Raw genomic sequence first — 6,311 nt, 5'->3', positions numbered from 1 at the left:
GACAAAAGTGAAAGAGAAGAGTGAAAAAGTTGGTTTAAAGCTCAACATTCAGAAAACAAAGATCATGGCATCCGGTCCCATCACTTCATGGCAAATAGGTGGAAAAACAGTGGAAAGAGTGGCTGACTTTATTTTGGGGGGCTCCAAAATCACTGCAGATGGTGACTGCAGCCATGAAATTAAAAGACGCTTACTCCTTGGAAGAAAAGTTATGACCAACCTAGACAGCATATTAAAAAGCAGAGACATTACTTTGCCAACAGAGGTCCGTCTAGTCAAGGCTATGGTTTTTCCAGTAGTCATGTATGGATGTGAGAGTTGGACTATAAAGAAAGCTGAGCTCTGAAGAATTGATGCTTTTGAACTGTGGTGGTGGAGAAGACTCTTGAGAGACCCTTGAACTGCAAGGAGATCCACCCAGTCCATCCTAAAGGAAACCAGTCCTGAATATTCATTGGAAGGACTGATGTTGAAGCTGAAACTCCAATATTTTGGCCACCTGATGCGAAGAGCTGACTCCTTTGAAAAGACCCTGATTCTGGGAAAGATTGAAGGCAGAAGAGAAGGGGACGACAGAGGATGAGATGGTTGGATGGCATCACCAACTGAATGGACATGTTTGAGTAAACTCTGGGAGTTGGTGATGGACAGGGAAGCCTGGCGTGCTGCAGTCCACAGGGTCTCAAAGAGTCGGACACGACTGAGCAATTCGAACTGAACTGAACTTGTTGTATAATCATCACTTCCGGTCTTAAAGAAAAAACTGTTTTATGTGACTAAGGAATGTGGAGAAAAAAAAGAAGTTTGTCCTTTCCTCCTCATTGAGAATTCCAGACCCCTATCTCCTTCTCAAGAACCTTTGACCCCTCTCTTCTCAGGGACCCTTGGACTTCTTATCAACCTGCCTAGGAATTCACTCTCTCAGAAAGTCAGTCATTCAGTTGCGTTCAACTCTTTGCAACCCCGTGAACTGTAGCCCGCCAGGCTCCTCTGTCCATGGAATTCTCGAGGCAACAATACTGGAGTAGGTAGGGTAGTTATTCCCTTCGCCAGGGGATCTTTGTAACCCAGGGATCGAACCTGGGTCCCCCACATTTCAAGCAGATTCTTTACCATCTGAGCCACCAGGGAGAGGGTTTGAGTCTGTGATCAGTTAAAGTGGACTCTTGAGAAATCAATAAGAGTCTGAGGTTTCCTATATGCTTTGGGGGGAGGATATTTTATTATTCTCTGGGGATAAAGGGAAGAGATTCTTTTAACACATTTTTCAAACTAAATATTTGTGTAATTAAAGAATTTTAATAAAATTTCAAACAAAGGCCATCAAAAGGTCAAGATTAGCGTGTGTAAGCAACCATCTTCTCCAGGATGTTTTTTTCTGTTGAGGCAGCTTGGAGCTCACTGAGAAACCACAGAGTTAAATGATTATCCTGTGCCTTCCTGATTAGGAACAGGCTGCTCTCTGCAGTTTGATTAGTCTCGCTCATAGCGACAGGATTACAGCTTATTAAAACTGACAGTGCTGTGTAGGGCAGGGAGCCAGGAAGGTCAAACTTACATGCTGAGCCAGCCACCAGCAAGGCTCTGCCTTTACCTGAAGGTTTGGGGTAATTGGCATTCATTGTAATATGCTTTTTCTCATTTATTTTTTCTCACCCTCTAGAACTCTTGCTCGTTTTACACCTTTTCTTTCCCTTCTTCCTCATGGGAATCCCTGACTTATGACCATATAACCAAATTAATAGTCGGGCAAATCAGAAAAGAAAGCCCAGTGTAATAGTGTGAAGTGAGGTAACTCTACATCCTCATTGCCCACAGCAGTCCTGGTTTAGGTCTGTGGTCCAGGCATCATTACAAATAGCACCCCTTTTACTCTCAGAAGTGCCCAAGTTTGGCCAGGTTATGTGGTTACCCTAATGTGAGTGGTGGGGATGGTCAAACGAGAACAGAAGCCCCATCCAAACAGGACAGCTGCTATCCACCTCTTGCTAATTGCTGCCATGGATCCAGTGTTGTCACATCTTCCAATCTTTCAGAGTAGCCAACAAATCTGGATTTTCAGATAAAAGCTTTTTTTTTGCATTTTCATAATAATTTATTGTTATTATTTAATTACTGGAGTATAGTTGCTTTACAACATTGTGTTAGTTTCTGCTGTAAACAAAATGAATCAGCTATAAGTAATACATATATCCCCTCCCTTGAGCCTCCCCCTCCACTGTATCCCTCTAGGTCATCACAGAACACTGAAACTCACAACTTTCAAATGCTGGATCAATTTTTTTAAAAGTATTCTTCTAGTCAGACAAAACCTAAGTGTGCCTGATTTGCAACCTTTTTGGTTTAGAATCTGGAGGGAAGACTGGCATCTTTAACATTTAAAAGTTTTTCAGTGATGCATCAAAATACAGAAAAAGCACCTAGAGTTTCTAGCTCCTGCAGCTGATTACAGATTTCCACATTAAGAGATCTCCAGTCCCTGGTGGCTCGGATAGTAAAGCATCTGCCTGCAATGCAGAAGACCAGGGCTCAATCCCTGGGTCAGGAAGATCCCCTGGAGAAGGGAATGGCAACCCACTCCAGTATTCTTGCCTAGAGAATTCCCTGGACAGAAGAGCCTGGCAGGCTACAGTCCATGGGGTCTCAGAGTCCGACACAACTGAGTGACTACACTTTCACTTTCATGTTAGGAACTGAATTGTTAGTTATTCTTAAAAAAATTACTGGTTCACATATTAATCAAGGTGCATTTTAAGTTCAAACTTTGTTAGGTATTTGGTATTTGGAAATACCAAGGAAATGGCTGTTTGTTTTTAATGATGCATGAGTGGAAGCAATGCTAGTTGGTGCCGGGCCTGCCGGCTAGATGAACAGGTCCAGGACGCAATCACCAGAGCACCTGAGAAATAAAAGACTAGGAAAGATGGGGTTGAGAGGGACGGAGTCAGCTTGTGACTGATTCCGACGACTTTATTGAGGGGTAACATACATATATATACTAACAGGATTCACCAAATTTTAGATCAAAGACCTGCATACGTGCAGAACTGCAGACACTAGTTTTAGCTCAGGAGTTTTATCTTAACTCCAGCAGAGCATGGCACCAGCGTCTTACAATCAGGTAAAGACTACCTAGACATAAGCCATTCACAGGAGCCCGATAATCTTAGAGTCAGGAAAATGGGCAAATGGTGGCTGCAGCGATTTCCTTGAGGGAGGTGAGAAAGGCCAATTTGCACTTTAACAAATCAGGGGTGGCGGGACAGAGAGGGACCTTTTGATCTCTCTCAGGGCCGAGAAGGGGCCTGAGCAGTCAGGCCGGCTCCCCCCAAGTTGGCAGTATTTGATTGTAAGAATTCAATAAGGTAATTTTATTTTATTTTTTTTAATAGAAGAGATCCCCCATGTTGTCCCAGCACCCTGGCATTATCCCCAGATAACTCCCAAAACAATTCCAAACCTGCCCAACGGGAAGGTATGATTGCCTTGTTCAACTTTTTGTTTTATGGTTGAGAACTGTCAGGCCTGGAGAAGAAAGGCTTTCAGTCACTGTGTCTTCTTAAGGAATTTAAAGAGAAGCCTATCTCTTTCCAGTTACATTTTGACTCTCCTCCATCCTACCCTATTTTCTGCTGGGCTGTGCCCTTCCAGGTTCAGTAGTGGTTTCCCAGTACCCTTTTCCAAGGATCCTTTCTGGCTCACAAAACCAGATGGTACAAGGACGTAAGGGTTCCTATCACACCTTCTAGCATTTAACAGCACTAGTCTCGGCCAACACAGTGAGAGCTCAATTACTGTTTGTCTAGGGAATGCTTATTCTCTGTGCGGTTGAGGCATTATCTTCAGATTTTTGCCAGCTGAGCTGACACAGCAGTACACAGTGAGACCTAGGCTGAATGTCTTGTCAGCGGTGATTTTATCTCACTTTACATTAGGCAAGCTCCCAGTAACCTGACACATTTTTATTTTCTTTGACTCAGTTCTGCCTTCTGCCATTAGCATCTTCTAGCACTGGCCTCAAAGCAATTTCCCCTGCTCTGACAAGAGGAACTCAGAGTGAACTTTTCTTTTTTCCACTTTGAGTCCAAGCTGAAGTTGCCAAGAAGTTCAAACGGCCCGTGCTCCTGCTAGTATGATTCAGAGGGATTAGCGCCTCTTCCTCTGCACGCTCTCCCTAATGCTTGCCTTTTTCCCTGAACTGCTGTCCCCTGCTGTCTGCTCCTTTGTCTGAGGAACGCATTTGCTCTTATCACTTTGTTCCCTGCGTCTTTCGGATGGCTTCAGAACAAAATCAAGATGTGGCTATTAATGGTCTTCTCTTTCTTAACAGCTCAGAGTCACTTCCTTTTATTTAGTCCATTTTCCCTTCCCTCCCAGACATCTTGGTTTCAAATCAAAGTTTCCTAACCATTTAATAACTACTGCTTTATAGTTGGTATTAGTAAGGGATGTGAGACAGGAGGTAAGAGACAAGAAACCGAAAGGTGAGGGGATGCTGAGGGAACCTCCAGTAACTAAGAAACAGGGCAAGCATCTTCAGGATGCTTCTTTCATGAAGAAATTAGGCAAGATTAGCCCTCAAGACTGAACATTACAAATCCAGTGGTCTGATGAAGTTTTACTCTAATTTTTATGGATGGAATGAGAAGATGGTCTCCCCTCAGAGGATCTGATTTCCTTCCAAACAGTTAAAGTAGTACTTAAAACCATCCCAGGGTGATTTATGTTGGTCACAAGTCCTTTCATAGAATTCAGTGACATAATAGATAATAAGAGTTTTCAGATCACACCTCCAATTTTCCATTCCCAACTTATTTATTTTTATTTTTGTTTAACTTATTTAACATTTTTATCACAATTGCATTTATCAGTTCCCGTGATGTCAGCTGAAGAAAATACAAACTATGAAAATATATTCAGTCCCCCACATAGTAATTACACCTCAAAAGAGAAGAGAATGACAAAGTACATTCATTTTTTTCTCTTTTTACCATGTATCTGACTATGGTTAGACTCCAATTCCATGTTGTTTGAGTAGAAAAGTCACTTCCAATCATATTAAAAAAGTCACTTCAACTTCACTTTTCTACTTGAACATTCAGCTATTACCAGAAATCTGACACATCAGAAACCAGATATATTATCTTTCTTCCTTCAGTCAAACTAAAGTCAAACTTCAACTTCCTTGCCTCTGTCAATGGCACTTGTCTTCTAGTCAATCCAGCTAGGAAACTTACTCCTTGGATGAATGATACAATTCATAAAAGGGATGGGGATAAGATATTTTATCCCCATAAATGTTAATCTTTTCTGAAACAGCCTTACAGGCATACTTAAAAATAATGTTTTACCAGCTATTTGGGCATCCCTTCTACAGTCAAATTGACATATAAAATTAACCATCACAAGTCCCCAGTACGTGATGTAGGAGCTGCTTAAAAGTACTGAGGCTGTATGGAGGCAGAACAAGAGCTTTCTTTTCCCTTTTTGGTTCTAGAAATCTGCAGCTGCAATTTTAATGAGGAGAAGGCTGAGAAGTCACCCAGAGATGGTAATTTTGTTTTGGTCAAAGTCTCACACATTTACATATAAATGAAAAACAAAAGGACATTTAAATTCTAGAAAGGGATGAGAAGGGGAAATTAGCTTAGTTTTTCTCCTTGTCAAAAACAGGACTCTTTGGTGACACAGAAAATATAATCATTTATCAGCCCCTTTGTTTTATAAACAGAGGTGGAACCAAGGCCCAGATAGAATGTGACTAACCCAAGGTCTAACAAGAAGTGAGAGGAAAGGCTGGAACAAGAGTCTAGGTTTCCTTTCCCAGCCTTTCTCCTGGTCCCTAGTTCTTGTTCTGCCTCCATACAACCTTGGTACTCTTAAGCAGCACCTACATCACGTACTGGGGACTTGTGATGGTTAATTTTATATGTCAATTTGACTGTGGAAGGGATGCCCAAATAGCTGGTAAGACATTATTTCTGAGTATGTCTGTTAGGCTGTTTCAGAAAAGATTAACATTTGAATTCGTAGACTGAGTAAAGAAGATCTCGCTCATCAATTCGTGGGCACCATCCAATTTCTCAAAAGTCTGAGTAGAACAAAAAAGTGTAGGAAGGATGAATAAGTCTCTTACTTGAGCTGGGACATCTGTCTTCTGTTCTCCTGGATATTGATGCTCCTGATTCTTGGCCGTTTGGACTCAGATTGGAACTTACACCACTTGCTCCCATGGTTCTCAGGGTTTGGACTAGAATTGCACCCAAAGCTTCTCTGGGCCATCAGCTTGCAGACGGCAGATCAGATTGTGG

Source organism: Dama dama, chromosome 19 (genome assembly GCF_033118175.1).
Source record: "Dama dama isolate Ldn47 chromosome 19, ASM3311817v1, whole genome shotgun sequence".
Taxonomy (NCBI): domain Eukaryota; kingdom Metazoa; phylum Chordata; class Mammalia; order Artiodactyla; family Cervidae; genus Dama; species Dama dama.
The sequence above is the reverse complement of the archived record's forward strand: the minus strand, read 5'-3'. Positions refer to the sequence as shown.